Here is a 20,117-nt window from a genome sequence, read left to right as displayed (position 1 = left end):
TGCGACCTTCATTCTGACAATGTCAAAGTATTGCATGAATATCGGACACCTAACCCCGGGGAAGCAGTGGTTGGGAAGGGAGTGAGACAGGGTTGTAGGCTCTCCGCGATGTTATTCAATCTGTATATTGAGCAAGCAGTAAAGGAAACAAAAGAAAAATTCAGCGTAGATATTAAAGTCCGTGGAGAAGAAATAAGAACTTGGAGGTTTGCCGATGACACTGTAATTCTGTCAGTGACAGCAAAGGACTTGAAAGAGCGGAATGGACAGTGTCTTGAAAGGAGGATATAAGATGAACATCAAAAAAAGCAAAAAGAGGATATTGTAATGTAGCCGAATTAAGTCGGATGATGCTGAGGGAATTAGATTAGGAAATAAGACACTTAAAGTAGTAAAGGTTTTTTTGCTATTTGTGGAGCAAAATAACTAATGATGGTCGAAGTAGAGAGGATATAAGATGTAGACTGGCAATGACAAGAAAAGCATTTCTGAAGAAGAGAAGTTTGTTAACATCGAGTATAGATTTAAGTGTCAGGGAGTCGTTTCTTAAAGTATTTGTATGGAGTGTAGCCATATATGGAAGTGAAACATGGACAATAAATACTGTGGAGAAGAAGAAAATAGAAGCTTTCGAAATGTGGTGCTACAGAAGAATGCTGAAGATTAGATGGGTAGATCACATGAGGAGGTGTTGAATAGAATTGGGGAGAAGAGGAGTTTGTTGCACAACTTGACAAGAAGGGACCGGTTGATAGGACATGTTCTGAGGCATCAAGGGATCACAAATTTAGCATTGGAGGGTAGCGTGGAGGGTAAAAATCGTAGAGGGAGACCAAGAGATGAATACACTAAGCGGATTCAGAAGGACGTAGGTTGCAGTAAGTACTGGGAGATGAAGAAGCTTGCACAGGATAGAGTAACATGGAGAGTTGCATCAAACCAGTCTCAGGACTGAAGACCACAACAACAACAACAACAACAATAACAGCAAACAACCCCGAGTTATCTTAGGGATAGAGTGTTCCGAACCCAAACAAATTGGCTCTAAGCAATATGGGACTTAAAATATGAGGTCATAAGTCCTGTAGACTTAGAACTACTTAAACCTAACTAACCTAAGGACATCACACCCATCCATGCCTGAGGCAGGATTCGAACCGTAGCAGCAGCGCGGTTCCGGACTTAAGCTCCTTGAACCGCTCGGCCACAACGACCGGCTGGACCAAAACGTTGTGGTTGATACGTTGGCTGCGAAGGTGGAAAGTGCTGACTGTTTTGCCAGGATTTCACTTCAGGCTGCTGCCTTCTTAATCGAAGTACTCTCCGCTAGGCTTCGTTCTATTGGAGATGCCACGACCTATCATCCTCCGACCTTTGAACTGACTTACCCAGTTAGCGTATACTTCGCACGCTGCAACCATTGCATTATTCTACATCGTGCTATAATAAGTGATTTTCTATCCTCTTCTGTCAGTGTATAAAAAAAATTTGAAAAAAGACGTCATATGTTTTCTGAAATGATTTGTATTAAAATAGGAAATACAATTGACACTCCTTTGAACGATGCTTGAATTCATGTACAGCATGAGATGCCGGTACCACCAGCACTCTTTGACATCTGAATCTACATGACTATTCTGTAGTAGCCTGACAGAGGGTTGTTGGAACTGCCTTCAGACTCTTTTTCTGCCATTTCATTCTCTATCAGCGGGTGGGAGAAATTGAAATGTCCCCTTAGAACAATTATACAAGACTGTGCTTAAACTGACACACAATATTTTTTTAGCGCAACACAATCTGATTTTCAGTAATCCCTACAAGAGAATGGCCCTGACTAAATTAACCTATACGTTTCACAAATCACTTACCTCACAAAAATCGTCGTTACTCTAACTAGTGCAATACAGCGAACGCCACTACTGGCAGCTAAATAAAAGATTGAAACAACTGAAGGCACTAACTACTGATAGGCATAGTTAGCAAATGAAAGATTTTGATAGAGAACAAACAATGTATTTACCTCAATAGTGTTCAAAAGTCATAATGTATATAGCAGTTCATGACATCCCGTCTTACAAATTTCAAAACTCCGCCATCTCTCTCCCCACATCCACCACTGCTGGCGGCTCACCTCCAACTGCGCAACGCTACGTGCTGTTAACAGCCAACAGCCCAACACTACAATGGCAGAAAACAATGCAAACTAGCCACAGACTGCACACAGCACAGCCAGTGATTTTTATACAGAGCGCTACGTGGCGTTACCAATAAGAAAACCTAAACAGCCTACTTACAAAATGAACACTTAAATTTTTCTGCACGAGCTCTGATTTCTTTTATTTTTTTACTATGATCATTTCTCCCTATGTAGGTTGGTGACAGTAAAATATATACGGATTGAGAGGAGAAAGTTGGTGATTGAAAGTTCGTGAAAAGAACTCACAGCAACTAAAAACGCCTTTGCTTGAATGAGTGCCATCCCAACTCGCTTATCACATCTGTGACAGTCTGTTCCCTGTTTTGCGATAATACAAAAGGGCATACCCTCTATTGAACATTTTCCATGTCCTCTGTCAATCCTATGTAGTAAAGACCGCATAACCCACACTTACCAGAGAAAGGACAAGCGTAGTGTAGGCAGTGTCTTCAGCAGGCCTGTTAACATCTTCTAAGCGTTCTGCCAATAAAACATAGTATTTGGTTTGCCTTCCTCACAACATTACCCACGTGATCGTTCCAAGGAAATTGTTCGTAATTGTAATTCCTAGGTATTTAATCGAATCGACAGCCTTCAGATTTGTGTAACTTATCGTATAATCGAAATTTAACAGATTTCTTTTTGTGCTCATGTGGATGACCCCACAAGTTTCCTTATTGTGAGGTAGTTGCCAATTTTCGAACCATTCAGATATAGTGTCTTAAGTCAATTGCAACTGGTTTTGATCCTTAGTTAAACATTGAACTTTAAACTCTCAATCGATACGCCATTAGCTGTAAATGCCTTTGATCATCATTTAAAGGCATGTCAAATGTACCTCTAATCTGTTTTATTTCTTACTTTTACGCAAAATATTTGAAAGTATTTTTCCAATTTTTATCTTCGTTTTTTGTTCATTCTCAGTTGCTCTGGTGCCTTTCAAGCAATTATATATTTTTTTGCAAAACCAGATCTCATGCTGGTGAATTTTATAGCCTATTTTTTTACTTCGCACTTTTCGTTTCTGGAGAGAGTTTTTTTTCTTCCACATTTATTTGATCAAAAATGACTGTTTGCTTCTGCAGGTGCTCTAATCTCTTATTTCACTCTGATGAAACTACACGAGATATGCGACGGTGGGAACATAGTGTAAATTCTTCCTCGAATACCGTTTGTATAAATCGTCCCTGCTTGCCCAACACGGTTTCTCATGAACAAAGTCACCTTTCACCCAGATATTCCCATTTCACTGTAACACTGCTACACCTTTCTCGATACCAGCAGCGTGTGCCTGAATTCATAAGATGCATGCCGTCAATCCTGGTTGATGTGAAATCAATTTTCTGAAGTAACAGCCTGTTGTGTCTAGGAATCCTGCATATTCAGTTCGCTAGACAAACAAACAACTCGTGTTATTATAACAAGACTAGTACAAAAAATGGTTCTGAGCACTATGGAACTTAACATCTGAGGTCATCAGTCCCCTAGAACTTAGAACTACTTAAACCTAACTAACCTAAGGACATCACACACATCCATGCCCGAGGCAGGATTCGAACCTGCAACCGTAGCAATCCCGCGGTTCCGGACTGTAGCGCCTAGAACCGCACGGCCACCGCAGACAAGTTCAAATAATTAACTTTGATAGATGTGTCGCAAGCAACGGGCGACATACAATATAATCAATCCGACATACAAAATAATCAATCTTCTTCAGAATAGACAAACACAAGTCTGTGCTAACTAGAGATTGCTAATGATAGATTCTACGACGCATCGGCTAACGAATTGGCTTACGTTCACGCTGCTATCGAAGTGGGCTGCCACCAGTTGGGTGGGGCTTACGTTCTCTTCCACTAGGGGCCGGTGCTGTTGCGTTGTCATCCTGGAGGGAGATCGGTCAGCGTGTGATTGCCTGACCTCTTCTCACAGCTGTCTCTCCTGTGTCGTTACCGACTGGCGTGCCGGCGCTGACTTTACCCCTTAACACAGACCACTTTAATTGGTCACACAGTGCGACAAAACAAGAGCCCCACGAATGTTAATAAACTAGAAATGACAGAGCTCATTTAATAAAAGTGGAGGAATCCTGAAACATTACCCCCAGTATCTCAGGTACGTTAAAGTTTCGAGCTAACTGAAAAAAAGGATTAACTGATAATTACGCCCACACATGAAGGAAAGGTACACAAAACTATAATAAGAGCATTATTCACACATTTACTAAAATCAAAAGTTTTCTTCTACAAAAGGACCTCACTAAGCAGACTAGACAGTTGTGGTTGGTTGTTTTCTGCTAACGTAAGGGCGGACACTGCACAACGCGAGCATTATTTCAGCATAAAGGAATAATACACAAGATAAAACGCAAAAAAAACAGAGCAGGGTGCAAATGAAAATGTACACTAGCAAACAGTACAAGTAAATACGCATATGCGGTTAAAAACAAACGAAAGTCAAGACTAAATTACTTTAGCGTCACTGATAATAATATCAAATATTTACAATAATGACTGGGTAGGATGTTTATCAGTTTACAAAATTATGAAGGCGACAACAAAAAGTGGTTTAATGAACGAAACAGATTTTATTTATTACTATGAATGTTAGTAAAAAATGTTCACTATGGAATTGTGTAGTTACGCAAATGTCAATGACAGTGAGAAAGTAACATCGCTTTTAAACAAAATTGTTTTTAGAACATTATTTGTGTGAACAGTTCACGATGGTTGAGCTTTTTATCTCTATTTAATCACTCTCCACTTAGCTGGTGGTGCCTGATTCTCTTGATCGTAGCCACCCGTTGCAGACGCGGCAGATTTTATATTCCTGATATTAACAGTACACTCGTGAAATGATCGCACGGGAAAATGCTCACTTCATCGCTACCTCGTAGATGCTCTGTCATATCGTTCGTGCGCTCACTATAGAACCACGTTCAAACTCACTTAAATCTTGATAACCTGCGACTGTAGCAGCAGCAACCGATCTAACAACTGTGCAAGACACTTGCTGTCTTATATAGGCATTGCCGACCGTATTCTGCCCGTTTTCCTATGTCTGTACTTGAATACGCGTAACTATATCAGTTTCTGTGGCGCTTCAGTGTATTGTTGGTGAAAAGCTTAACACTGCATGCATAGAATTCTGGTGCCTCGTTGGCACGAATAGAAGGTCGCCGTTAAGTGGCTCAGTATCCGGGGTGGAGGACGGATCGACTCGTCTGGCGGCTGGCAGCCAGCGCGCGGCCAGGCGAGACGCCGCCCGCAGGTGGCGGCCGGGCACCGCAGGCGGCCGGCCGCCTGGCCCGGCGTGACGGAGCGCTCCAGGTTACGGCCCGCCCCGCCCCACCCGACGAGCTCAGTCTCGCGCCTTTTGTGCTGCCCGCGATATACGGCGGCCGGCTGTCCGCGCCGCCGCCCACGCAGCCCGCGGTGCGCCTGACCTGTCGCCGCGGCGGCAAGGTAAACAAGCGGGCATAACCGCCTAAAATACGGGCCCTCGGTAGCGGCGGTGGCCGCCGTAACTCTGCAGCAGCGGCGCCTTCAGCTGTCCGCCGTCCGGCCGTCCATCAGACGCGCCTCGCGCTCTTCCCACTGCCGTCACGCAGCTACTTCCACACCACACTTTATTTCCCAGCTATCATTCTTTCACCTAGTTCAGATCCTCTAGTTTTTGACCAGTCTTTCCATGTCCACGTTTCTCTTAACACAAAATACTCGCTAATCCACTTCAAATACTGTAACTATTATGTCCGACAAAAACGATACATGGAACCAAAACTGTAAAAATATTTACCCACGCAGTTATACTGCACCGCCGAAGAAACTGGTATAGCCGTGCCTATTCAAATACAGAGATATGTTAACAGGTAGAATACGGCGCTGCGGTCGGCAACGTCTTATATAAAACAAGTGTCTGCCACAGTTGTTAGATCGATTACTGCTGGTACAATGGCAGCGTACCAAGATGTGAGTTTGAACGCGGTGCTAAAGTCGGCCCACCAGCGATGAGACAGAGCAATCTGAGGAAACGAGAATGTGGGGATTTTTCCGTACGACCGTTTCACCAGTCTACCGTCCGCGGCTCCTGGCCTGGCAGTAGCGTTCTCGCTTCCCGCGCACGGCGTCCCGGGTTCGATTCCCTGCAGAGTCAGGGATTTTCTCTGCTTCGAGATGACTGGGTGTAGTGTGTCTCTCATCGTCATTTCATCCTCATTCACTCGCAAGTCGCCGTAGTGGCGTTACAGAACTTGTGCAGCGGCGGCCTAACGGCCCGCGAGGGGTCTCCCGGCCACCGATGTCATACGCTCGTTATCATTATTACCGGTCTACCGTGAATACCAGGAATCCGATAAAACGTCAAATCGCCGACATTTCTGTGGCCGGAAAAAGATGCTGCAATAACGTGACCGACGACGACTGAACAGAATCGTTCAACGTGTCAGAAGTGTAACCCTTCCACAATTGCTGCAGATTTCAATGCTGGGCCATGAAAAACTGTCAGCGTTTGAACCATTCAGCGAAACATCATCGATAATGGCTTTCGCAACCGAAGGGCCACTCGTGTACCCTTGACGATTCCACGAAACAAAGCTTTACGCTTCGCCTGGGCCCGTCAACACTGACGTTAGACTGTTGATGACGGGAAACATGTTGCTTGGTCAGACGAGTCTCGTTTCAAATTGTATGAACTCTGCATGTCCGCAGGGGATTGATCAAGGTGGTGAAGGCCCTATAATAGTGTGGGGCGTTTTCATTTGGAGTGATATGGGACGCCTGATACGTCTAGATACGAGTCTGACAGCTAACGCGTACGTAAGCGTCCTGTCGTGCATCCATTCACGTCGGTCGTGCACTCCGATGGACGTGCGCAACACCAGCAGGACAATGCGAAATCGCTCACGACCAAAGTTGCTTCAGAATGCCTCCAGGAACACTCTTCTAACTTTAAGAACTTCCGCTGGCCATCAAACTCCATTGACAAGAATATTATTGAGCCTGTCTGGGGTGCCTTGCAACGTGCTGTTCAGAAGACATCTCCACGCCCTCGTACTGTTACAGATTTATGAAGAGCCCTACAGAATTCATAGTGTCAGTTCCCTCCAGCATCACTTCGGACATTAGTGGAGTACATGCCAAGTTGTGTTGTGGCAGTTGTGCGTGCTCACGGGGGCCCTACACAATATTAGGAAGGGATACCAGTTTCCTTGGCTCTTCGGTGTATATTAAATGCGCACAGTTGTGTGCTTGTAACTAAATATTAACAACGACACAAAAACAAGCTTCCATAACCAATCAGTTGACACCACATAAAGTAAATAACCTTCGAAATATTTACTGTGACAAGAAGAGTTATTCTTGAACACTATTTCGCAAAACGTCAATAAATGGAAAGCAAATAGTCAAGTCCCCTGCTGGACGACACTACTGGTAGAACAAAAGTTAAAGTTCCGACAAGCCACTAGGGAGCACACTAGTCTTGAACACCAAGTCGGTGCCGAGCACGAGCAATGAAAGAGTTAATGTCGGTAACTACAGTCACCGAAACGGTGACAAATTCCATACGCGCCGAGCTGTTAGAGGACGGTCCCCCGGATCGCGAAATCTCTGTTGAAGAGTGACGATCGCCGGCGTGCTGGACGGCGACAGCGGCGGCGGCTGTGGCGAAATATCGTCGGCTCCAGACTGGTGAAGTTACTGCCTTCGGCTGCCTCGGCGCCACCTTAACTTCTCGCTACACCCAGTACTGCTTCATTCTAAGTCGCTGCTTCGATGGATTGCGGAAGGACAGCACACTTTTGATCGGCGCACTCCGATGCTAGCTGTGCCTGTCGATTGAGATATTGGGGCGGCCGCCCGCGTCGCCCCTTGATGTCTACTCACCGACTTCTGGGCCCTGCTGCTGTCCGGATGGAGTCGTAGACGTTTGAATTGCGCAGCCGGCAGACATTTGGCCGCCCAAGCTCCCCAGTAGGCGCGCCAGAGCAGTAACCTTTCTTCTCACCGACCCATCAGTTCGCCGCCCGTGGTGGCCGAGCGGTTCTAGGTACTTCAGTCTGGAACTGCGCGACCGCTACGGTCGCAGATTCGAATCCTGCATCGGGAATTTTGTGTGATGTCCTTAGGTTAGTTAGGTTTAAGTAGTTCTGTGTTCTGGGGGACTGGTGATCTCAGATGTTAAGTCCCACAGTGCTCAGAGGCATTTGAACTATTTTTTGAACCATCAGTGTTCCCTCAGCCGTCAGCAATGTCCTTCTATCCATCCTGCACGAATTGTAAGGAGACGCACTGATAACCTCGTCGTTGCGCGCCCTTAATCCACCTGCCAACCTATCCACCAACCCACCTACCTAACCTAGAACGCCCCCCACCCCCCAAACACCAAAACACAAATACACACACACACACACACACACACACACACACACACACACACAGAAGTGATAGCCGATGAGTCACTTCATAAAATTGTTTATCCCATAGAGAAGAACATCATCCACCTTTTCGGAAATGAATCTATTGGAGCAATATACATTCATCTGCTAAAAGACATATTTAAATTTACCTGAGCGATAAATGTGCGGGGTGATCGAAAAGTCAGTATAAATTTGAAAACTGAATGAATCACGGAATAATATAGATAGAGAGGTACAAATTCAAATTGACTCACATGCTTGGAGTGACATGGGGTTTTATTATAACCAAACTAACACAAAAGGACAAGAACTGTCCGACAGATGGCGCTTTATCTGATCTGAATAGCAATAATCAGCATAACAAAGTAAGACAAAGCAAAGATGATGATCTTTACAGGAAATGGTCAATATGTCCACCATCATTCCTCATCAATAGCTGTAGTCGAGGAATAATGTTGTGAACAGCACTGTAAATCATGTCCGGAGTTATGGTCACGCATTGGCGTCGGATGTTGTCTTTCAGCATCCCTAGAGATGTCGGTCGATCATGATACACTTGCGTCTTGACGTAACCCCAAAGCCAATAATCGCACGGACTGAGGTCTGGGGACCTGGGAGGCCAAGCATAACGAAAGAGGCGGCTGGGCACACGATCATCACCAAACGACGCTCGCAAGAGATCTTTCACGCGTCTGGGGTGGTTCTAATAAAACCCCATGTCATTCCAAGCATGTGTGTCAATTTTTACCTCTCTATCTACATTATTCCATGGTTTATTAAGTTTTCAAATTTATACTTACTTTTTGATCACCCGGTATATTTCCTTGGGTAAATTGTTAAATATCATCGCGTTGGCCTTTTAAGTAGAGTTGCAAAAGTTCTGATGGTCTTTTCGTATCTTAAGTTTCACATCCAGAATAGGAACATACCTACGTCACTTCTTGCGTCAGTGAGACTATTCTGTGGAGGCTAGACGCTGCCTTAGTTTCGCAAATATATTGAAGGCCCAAATATTAACTACGCACTGGGGACACATTTTCTTACTTTCTGCCATAATCTCGTATACATGCCATCCATTGTTTCGGTTATTCAGATTGTCCTCTAAAAGGTTAATCTGAACTGATGGTTTGCAGTTCCTTTTCATATTTTCTAGTTTCCCTACCACAGACGTTTAACATGCCATGCTTCAGCTTGTAGAATGTTACCTTTCCGTTGGTTATTATTCAATCTTTTTCTCATTCTCACCTCCCTCTTGGCAGTCAGGTGTCAGAGATCCGAGAGGGCAACTTTTCCGGGATCTTTCACCAGTTTGAGAGATCATCACGACACTTCTCCTGTGAATTCACATTGTGTGTCTTCTGTTACCCTGTTCATCCTCATGCCGTTGATCATTGCTACTTCTCCCGCCTTTCAGGGGCTATTTTACTCCCCAAGGGAAAGAGATTGCCTTCAATCTCTCTCGCTTCTCCGTCGTCTTTGACAATGCCGTTGGCCGCGTCCGGCCATCGAGATTTAGGTTTTCCATGATTTTCCTAAATCACTCCAGGCAAATGCCGGGATGGTTCCTTTGAAAGGGCACGGCCGACTTCCTTTCCCGCCCTTCCCTAATCCGATGAGACCAATGACCTCGCTGTTTCGTCTCTTCCCCCAAACAATCCAATCCAATCCACAATGCCGTTGGCAGAACGATGCTTGACTACTTACATAGAAAGTCTTTGATCTCCATTGCTGATGAGTTTTACTAATAGCTCAAGCTGTGGGTTAGAATCTAGAACGCAGGACGTTTTTATTACTGGTCCGCTACTCTAAGTCAATAGGTCGACGGCTTGAAGGTAGACGCCAATTATCCTGCCAAAGCCAAGTTACGGAGTTTCGAGTACCAGAACTGTGTGAAGAATCCAGAGATATTCATCATCTCCCTACGTATCGCTTCCGCAGGGACATTAAAACTGACTGGGCTAATCGCAGCGCAGACAAAAGCATCTGGCCAGCCTTTCTTCTCGCGGTCGTTACACTACGGGAAGGGGAAGGAATCATAACACGTCGCCGCATGCTAAATACCATCCAGCATGCACTTCGCAGTGGACTGCAGAGAATGTATATAGACGTAGATGACGATGTAGGTTAAAGCAGCATGTGGCATTATAATGTTGTAAACTTCTGACACCCGACATAGGGATTAGGTTATTGAATCACCAACGGCAACTGAAGTTCAATTGCGCGCTTCACGCTCGCGGCATGTTAAGTAGCTCCATTCGTATGTGTTGCATGTCCACACAGACAGAATAAATAACAGATAATTATTTCGTTAATATAACAACTTTTCACACATTTTTGCCTACAGCATCTGTAATTTAAGTTTATTTAGGTCTCATGTGTTTTGATGCCATCGTGGGGCATTTGTCTTCCATGCCCAGTGTCCGAGCCATGGAATGTTCAGACCTCAGTATAGTGCTACACTTTATTGAGGATTCTCTAATAAGGACACCTATTAATATACAACTTCGCTGAGGTAGTACTGCAACTAGATTAAAGTGTGATACACCACGTGAATTCAGTCTGTGTATGCTCAGTAATATACTAAACATAAAAGCACATAAATGGATAGTGACGCTCTCTGAAATCAACCACGTAAGTTTATTGGAGACAGTAAACACACCGCATTCCGTGCCGGCCGCGGTGGTCTCGCGGTTAAGGCGCTCAGTCCGGAACCGCGCGACCATGACGGTCGCAGGTTCGAATCCTACCTCGGGCATGGATGTGTGTGATGTCCTTAGGTTAGTTAGGTTTAAGTAGTTATAAGTTCTAGGGGACTGATGACCGCAGATGTTAAGTCCCATAGTGCTCAGCGCCATTTGAACCGCATTCCGGTTTCACGTTCTGCTGTAGGCTCTCCGGAGCAGGTTTACAAAGGCAGTAATAAAACAATAAATAAACTCTACTAGTAGCAGGAGTCAGTGGGATTTTATGGCCCAGCTTAAGTGTTCAACAGTACCTTACTTGCTGGCGCGCACGCACGCAGGCGCACACACACACACACACAAACACACACACACACACACACACACACACACACACACACACACACACACACGCACGCAATGCATAGAGGTACTCAAGTTGAGTGTTAACCCGTAAAACTTCCAGAGCTCTTGAAAAGAGCGAAACAAAATTTTAACCAAATGGTGTTCTGCAAAAGAGCCAGTACGTGGCTGTCTAATCATAACTTCTTTGCCCCCGCGGATGGAAACGAAACTTGTATTATAAAAAGGCGATGATCATGAAAGCCAAAATTACCACACACTCGGCTTCCATCGTGACACGGTTGTATAGTTTCAAGTTCAACCTCACACGAGAGTGTTGACTTTCAAATCTGCACGCTCCAAAGTGGCAGGACATAATGCCAGAGATCCTCAAATCTGTGTGTGTGATGGATACATACGACACTAAGAAAAATCCAATAGTGAGTGAAGAATACGTGCACGAAGGATACGAGAACAAAAAGTGAGGATCATAGAAACCTGTCCAGTGTCAAAGTCTCTTATCTCAATTGTCCCACACTCCTCTGCTCCGCTCATGTGTTGTCCTTACCGCGTCTCGTGTCTGCTACGCCACCAGGCGTGACGGGCAGTGTTTCTTAATGTCTGGTTCAGCAGTGTACGTAGTACGTTGCTGCATTCTTCTAGTATTAAACATCGTTGCTTTACAATAACTAAGTCTGTTTTAAGAGCCCTACTTCCTAAGCGGCAACGAATGCGAATCCCATCCGGTGTTTCGTGATCCCTTCGTCTATCTAAATCTGTTGCCTTCTCGATGTCAAAGACAAATTTCTTTTATTGAAATTTTTTTTTTCAAGTATCAGTCTTCCGCAAATATTGTTGTCATCCTATATCCTTTGGAATAACTGCTGGATCATTTCTGCGTATCTAGTACATCTAAAAGTTTCGACCATTTGTTTTGGTACACACTTCTCTGTATCTGGCTTACTGTTTTGACGCATTGCTGTTCCTTGCAATTCCAAGTTGATGCAGTGGTTGAACACTTGTGGAACTGTATCTTCACCCGGTAACGGCTTACAACAGGCTCTTTATCTCGATTGGAGAGCCTACAACTGTGTGAGCTATGATTTCAACAATGAAGTCACTACACTAACCACTTTTTTCATGGCCAGAAATACGCGCGTAGAGAATATAGGTATGTCTTGTGTGTGATCTGTGATGTTGTGTTGTTCTGGCTCATTGCGCTCACAAGTAGCCTTTTTATGTTCTCACTGCAGTCAGAAAAATAAAACTATAAACCTTGAAATTTAAAAGCTAATTCCGTAGAATAGTATGTTTTGTACATGTTCTTACAGTTATTGTACCTGCTTGACAACTAGAAGCTCACACATCTTCTGCACGTCATACTGCTTGTTTACATCAAATTATAACGTAATACAAAGATGATTCGACAGTATTGCTTGGCAATGGGCGAGGGTATAATGGAAGGTGGCCTATTTTATGTCTGCAAAGTCTACGAACACAACAACTCAGCATACAGTCACTACTGTCCTTAAGGCGCACCACCTTATGATTAGCACATTGTTCAGGGCATACCTACTGAAATTTTTGTAACGAATCTTTATTTTTTACTCTCTTGAAGATTCATCATGCCGCTGAATCGTTCTTGACGCCCTAGGCAGGGGTGTGGACCTTCTGCACGCCATTGAGCTGATTGCGAATTCAAGTCATGTTTTCACTACGGCATTATGTAGGGTCTCTATTTTCATGTGCTGTAACATTACCATATAACTAATTTCTGGTATTTCATAATAATCTGCGGTCCACAGCTCATTTGTAAGGTTGTTCTGCGGATTAAGGCTTCTGGCATACTTGCTGAGCTCATTTAACCATTTGCAAGCTTGGCTCAAATGGTTCAAATGGCTCTGAGCACTATGGGACTTAACATCTGAGGTCATCAGTCCCCTAGAACTTAGAACTACTTAAACCTTACTAACCTAAGGACATCATACACATCCATGACCGAGGCAGGATTCGAACCTGCGACCGTAGCAGCCGCGTGGTTCTGAATTGAAGCGCCTACAACCTCTAGGCCACAGTGGCCGGCGGATGGCACACGCCGTTCTCGTAGCACAGCTTGTTTTCGCAAGAGAGAGTAACAGTTTCACAAGAAAATCTGTCATCCTGCTGATGTGGTGGAAAGGCAACAAGCTGAATCCCTGAAGTCATTCTTGCGAAATAGAGGGGTAGAGAAGACCGCTGATGAGCCTGGAACAGTAGGCCACATTTGGTAACACTGATCAGCCTTAACGTCATTGCCTCAAACAAGCAGTAATAGATACCCATATTTCTGAGCCTTTTCATTGGAGTACATTAGCTACGTAGCCAAGCTAGTGATGCGCTGCTAACGTTCGCCAAGATGACTTCGGCCTGTCTGCTTTGCTGTACTCGGCCGCTGCGAGCTTCCGATCTCGCAACCACTGACGTGGAGATTTCGGGAGTTCTGCCTGAGGCCTGAGAAGCTGACCTGATGGTGTTTGGTGCTCCATACACCTGTAGCGGTATTCGGGAAGCGCATCAAACACTGCTGGCCCCAACTGTTACCTGTAAACAGTCATCGGCAATCCCAGCCTTCCTTGGTGGAAATGCTATGATGTTCGTTGCCACACAGTGCGGAGCTGCTGGGAGGTTACCCGAGTACACCCCTTCGACGAGGACGAGAGTGCTGCGATAGTACGCAGTCTCGATCCTGGGCAGCAACGCCTGTTGTACGGGCTACGCCAGCCGCCTGCCCGACACAGGCCAGAATCCACAGGGAGACGCCCTCCGACGAGTACTGAGACAGTTTCAGCATATTCTAAGACCGCGCGGTGCATTTCTGGGCTGGGCGTACGGTCAGAGAAGAACATACGACGGTAAGCTTCACTGTAATAAAGTTCTTGTTCCGCTACTGTTGCGCGCACTCCGGAACCGCACGACTGCTACGGTCACAGGTCCGAATCCTGCCTCGGGCATGGATGTGTGTCATGTCCTTAGGTTAGTTAGGTTTAAGTAGTTCTAAGTTCTGGGGGAATGATGACCTCAGATGTTAAGTCCCATAGTGCTCAGAGCCATTTGAACCATTTGAACCGCTACTGTTGTATCATTAGCGCCCAGGGCCGACTGGCTTCTTCCACCGCACTCCATGCTCCATCCTTCGGACGACAGCAGCGGTTCCAACCCAGCCCTGCAGTCTTGTGAAATCAGATAAATCCTTTTCAAATAGCCTGCATTTCCGGAAAAAATAGCAATGTGATAGTTTCGGTGATTATAAATGAATATTTGACTACATTATGAAAATTTGAGATGCACAGCCTTACTACAAGTTTCATTATGCAATAGGTCATTTGCAGTACTCATATAAAAGATTGTAATGCACTCAAGTGCAGATGCCAGTATAGTTTCATTTGACAACAGTATGTGTCAATGGTCCCATTACAATTCAGCGCACTCCTAAAATAATAGTGTACTACGTCTATAACTTATACTGTCTCACGACTGTTCAATCTGAAACGAATGTTAATGACATTTCAGTATAATAATCTGGGTGTGCCAAAGATCATAACGTTATCGAAATAACGTAAATTTAAGCCTGCAAAAGCCGGCCGTTGTGACCGAGCGGTTCTAGGCGCTTCAGTCCGGAACCGCGCTGGTGCTACGGTCGCAGGTTCAAATCCTGCCTCGGACATGGGTGTGTGTGATGTCCTTAGGTTAGTTAGGTTTAAGTAGTTCTAAGTTCTATAGGACTAATGACCTCAGATGTTAAGTACCTTAGTGCTCAGAGACATTTGAACCATTTGAACCTTGCCATCCACCGGAATCACGACGAACATCAAGAAGATTGTCAAATTCGTCCCACTCTTTCTTCCGTCATGTCTGGAACTACTGCATTACGGTGTTGCTATCCTGAGTGAAAGTTTATCCAAACTGGTTACAGAGGAGGTATATAGACAAAGTCTTCCACCAACACCGTCACAAAATGAGTCTGGCAGCCGACCTCGAATGCCAACGGCGCATTGCGAGATCAGAAACAGGCAGAACACTGTTAAGGAATGCTTGTGCGGTGGTGTTGCTCCATCAAGTTGAAAAATGAAACGTTGGTATGTCCTCCAAATTGTAGACAAAGCCAGATCAACGAGCGACCGAGCAGAGGAGCTGCAGCGTGGAGACCCTCACTGGCAAGAGCTTCTATGCCTAAGCTGCAATTTATCCACAAGCCCGTATCTTCAATCATGTACAATACATAACATTGTGAAATCGCCTTGGCTTTCTAGGGTTCTTTGACTAGGTTTCAGGGACTCTAGTGGCTGTACGACTGCTGCGTCTCAGGCCTCATCATGGCTATGTCGGCGTCAGCATTCGCCTCATATCGCAGCCGTAGCGCGCCGCAGTATCTAGCGAGGATGTGTGCGGTGTCTGTTCCTCGGGGCTCGAAAGACTTGCACCCGGGAAACGGTCTACCCGACGGGAGGTCCTAGTCACGCGACATTTACATTTACATCTCTTTACACCACATGCAGATGTTGCCATTGCTTAAGTTGTTCCCAAGTTATCACATCTAAGCAACTACTCTGCATTTCACACGTAACTACCTGGCAAAGGATCCTTCGAATCAGCTTCAGACTATTTCTCTACTATACCACACTAAAACAGCGCGTGGGAAAAATGGACACGTGAAGCCTGTTGTACCAGCTCTGATTTCTCTTAATTTCATTATGATGACCATTTCTTCCTATGTAGGTTCGCAACAGTAAAATACACTGCTGGAAATGGAAAAAAGAACACATTGACACCGGTGTGTCAGACCCACCATACTTGCTCCGGACACTGCGAGAGGGCTGTACAAGCAATGATCACACGCACGGCACAGCGAACACACCAGGAACCGCGGTGTTGGCCGTCGAATGGCGCTAGCTGCGCAGCATTTGCGCACCGCCGCCGTCAGTGTCAGCCAGTTTGCCGTTGCATACGGAGCTCCATCGCAGTCTTTAACACTGGTAGCATGCCGCGACAGCGTGGACGTGAACCGTACGTGCAGTTGACGGACTTTGAGCGAGGACGTATAGTGGGCATGCGGGAGGCCGGGTGGACGTACCGCCAAATTGCTCAACACGTGGGGCGTGAGGTCTCCACAGTACATCGATGTTGTCGCCAGTGGTCGGCGGAAGGTGCACGTGCCCGTCGACCTGGGACCGGACCGCAGCGACGCACGGATGCACGCCAAGACCGTAGGATCCTACGCAGTGCCGTAGGGGACCGCACCGCCACTTCCCAGCAAATTAGGGACACTGTTGCTCCTGGGGTATCGGCGAGGACCATTCGCAACCGTCTCCATGAAGCTGGGCTACGGTCCCGCACACCGTTAGGCCGTCTTCCGCTCACGCCCCAACATCGTGCAGCCCGCCTCCAGTGGTGTCGCGACAGGCGTGAATGGAGGGACGAATGGAGACGTGTCGTCTTCAGCGATGAGAGTCGCTTCTGCCTTGGTGCCAATGATGGTCGTATGCGTGTTTGGCGCCGTGCAGGTGAGCGCCACAATCAGGACTGCATACGACAGAGGCACACAGGGCCAACACCCGGCATCTTGGTGTGGGGAGCGATCTCCTACACTGGCCGTACACCTCTGGTGATCGTCGAGGAGACACTGAATAGTGCACGGTACATCCAAACCGTCATCGAACCCATCGTTCTACCATTCCTAGACCGGCAAGGGAACTTGCTGTTCCAACAGGACAATGCACGTCCGCATGTATCCCGTGCCACCCAACGTGCTCTAGAAGGTGTAAGTCAACTACCCTGGCCAGCAAGATCTCCGGATCTGTCCCCCATTGAGCATGTTTGGGACTGGATGAAGCGTCGTCTCACGCGGTCTGCACGTCCAGCACGAACGCTGGTCCAACTGAGGCGCCAGGTGGAAATGGCATGGCAAGCCGTTCCACAGGACTACATCCAGCATCTCTACGATCGTCTCCATGGGAGAATAGCACCCTGCATTGCTGCGAAAGGTGGATATACACTGTACTAGTGCCGACATTGTGCATGCTCTGTTGCCTGTGTCTATGTGCCTGTGGTTCTGTCAACGTGATCATGTGATGTATCTGACCCCAGGAATGTGTCAATAAAGTTTCCCCTTCCTGGGACAATGAATTCACGGTGTTCTTATTTCAATTTCCAGGAGTGTATGTTTCGAAAGAACAGGGTGCTGGGTATATATACTGAAGCCCTACGCCATAGCAGAAAATAACTTACCCTCCTGCTGGTTAGTGTGGCACACCACGATGTGTTCGATGACTGAAGTCGTGGACGGCCGCAATCTGTGATTAATGGTGCGCGCCCGAAAAACGCAAGTACCCGGTCTCGTGTACGGTTAATTCAGAACGCAAGTACTTTTCTATGGGCCTCTGAAACCCTGGTGGATTCCAGTGTGCAGATGGACCGGTTTGCTGTTCTGCCAAACCAATTTGACTCCATGACACAACTATGCGTGATGGAATATGTCAAATGTTTAAACAGTCGACTCAAGACAAATAAGTACACCCACCCATCACTATTTGTGTATGTGATGCTAGAAGCAGTACCTCTGACGGTTCAGAAGGTCACTGGCACAGGCTCTAAGTGGAACACTAGCAAAGGACACAAGTCTCACCGTTTTGGTAGAGACCTGCAGTTCTTTACTAGCGAAGCACCAGTACAAGAGAGAGCTTCTCTTTCTGTCCGCTTTCCTCCTCAGCTCGGAGCAAAGCTCATTTACATCTTAGAATTCCTCCACTTTAGCACAAGTCAATCACGAGGTGGAGTGCGGAATTCGAATCTGGGAGAGCGCCCTTTGCTCTGCATTCACCGATTTGATCAACCAGAGACTTGACAGTTAATTGGGAGAGATGGAAGAAAGATTCAGATTTGTGGCCTCTTTCCTACACATTTATGCCATGTCTTCTGCTAACAACATGACCAGGATGGAACCACAACCCCCCCCCCCCCTCCACCGCCCTCCCCTTAAAAAGCTTGTTATCTCCCCTGTTGCGTCCATTTCAAAGTTTCCTAAGAACATCTATTAACTCGCTAAAAGCCTCGTGCTTTTACAAATATGTTTTGTAACAGAGTCTGGACGTCTGGGCACCAGTGGCCTGTACCACGCCAATTCACAGAACGCTGACAGCTGTGTTGTTAGCTTCCTGCGTAGCAAAGACCCATCCTCTGCTTTATTGCTGGTGTACAATGAACTGGCCATTGCAGCGGCGACTTCTCAGCGCTAGTCAGTCAACGTGGATGCCTCCCGACCAGTGCTAAGTAACATGTCTGTGCTATGAGACCGTGGAACCCAGCCGTCCGGAAATGTTTCCACCCAGATTCTACAGGAAAAACGCGCTTCCCTCGGCCCACCGTCGCTGTGCTCTTTTACTGCAATCCTTTAAATCTGCACCCTATTCGTTTGAACGCAGGTACATTTTACCGTTATTCGTTCCCTAGAGCATGCAAGCAAGAGCATTAACTACTGACCACCATTTCATCTTGGTGTATGAAGTCAAATCGCAATGAATATCATCTTCCCTAAGAACATGAAGCAGCATAACTCTGAATTAGAAGTGAGAGTGCCCGGCAATCTCTCAACATTTTGGCTGTTTGGACAAGCCCCATTTCAAATTTTATGGAGCGAATGGACGTGTGTGAGTATGGCGACAATCTCGTGAATCCCTGAACCCTTCATGTCGGCAGGAGACAGTTCAAGTTGTTGGTGGCTCTGCAGTGGTGTGGTGTATGTGCAGTTGGAGGTATGGGACCCCTGATACGTCTAGATACGACTCAGACAGGTGACACGCACGCAAGCATCCTGTCTGATGACGTGCATCCATTCACGTCCGAGGGACGTGGGCAATACCGCCACACGTGCAGAATTGCTACAGAGTGGCTCCAGGAACACTCTTCTGACTTTAAACACTTCCACTGGTCACCAAACTCCCCAAACTCCGCAGACATGAACATTAGGCCGGCCGCAGTGGCCGAGCGGTTCTAGGCGCTACAGTCTGGAACCGCGTGACCGCTACTGTCGCACGTTCGAATCCTGCCTCAGGCATGAATGTGCGTGATGTCCTTAGGTTAGTTAGGTTTAAGTAGTTCTAAGTTCTGAGGGACTGATGACCTCAGAAGTTAAGTCCCATAGTGCGCAGAGCCATTTGAATCATAAACATATCTGGGATGCCTTGCAGCGTGCTGTTCAGAAGAGATCCACATCCCCTCGTACTCTTAAGGATTTACCGACTGTCTTGCAGGATTGCTCGTGTCGATTCTCTGCAGCGCTAGTTCAGACGTTAGTCGAGTCCATACCACGCCGTGCTGAGGCAATTCTGCGCGCTCTTGGGCGCCCTGCACGATATTAGGCAGTTTCTTTGCGTCTTCATTGTATGTGTTGCATTACTTAGTGAACGCCCCTCGTACGCATTATCCGAGGGATAGTGAACTATTG

At 46.3% G+C, this 20,117-nt stretch overlaps 1 protein-coding gene across 1 annotated transcript in view; it reads left to right on the top strand.

The window, feature by feature from the left end:
• Window positions 1–20,117, top strand: part of LOC126334637 (calpain-9-like) — a 977,125-nt gene that overhangs the window by 810,832 nt on the left and 146,176 nt on the right. The gene's annotated exons all lie outside the window — the stretch shown is intronic.

The sequence above is a fragment of the Schistocerca gregaria genome, chromosome 2 (assembly GCF_023897955.1).
Source record: "Schistocerca gregaria isolate iqSchGreg1 chromosome 2, iqSchGreg1.2, whole genome shotgun sequence".
Classification (NCBI taxonomy): domain Eukaryota; kingdom Metazoa; phylum Arthropoda; class Insecta; order Orthoptera; family Acrididae; genus Schistocerca; species Schistocerca gregaria.
The sequence above is the reverse complement of the archived record's forward strand: the minus strand, read 5'-3'. Positions and strand labels throughout refer to the sequence as shown.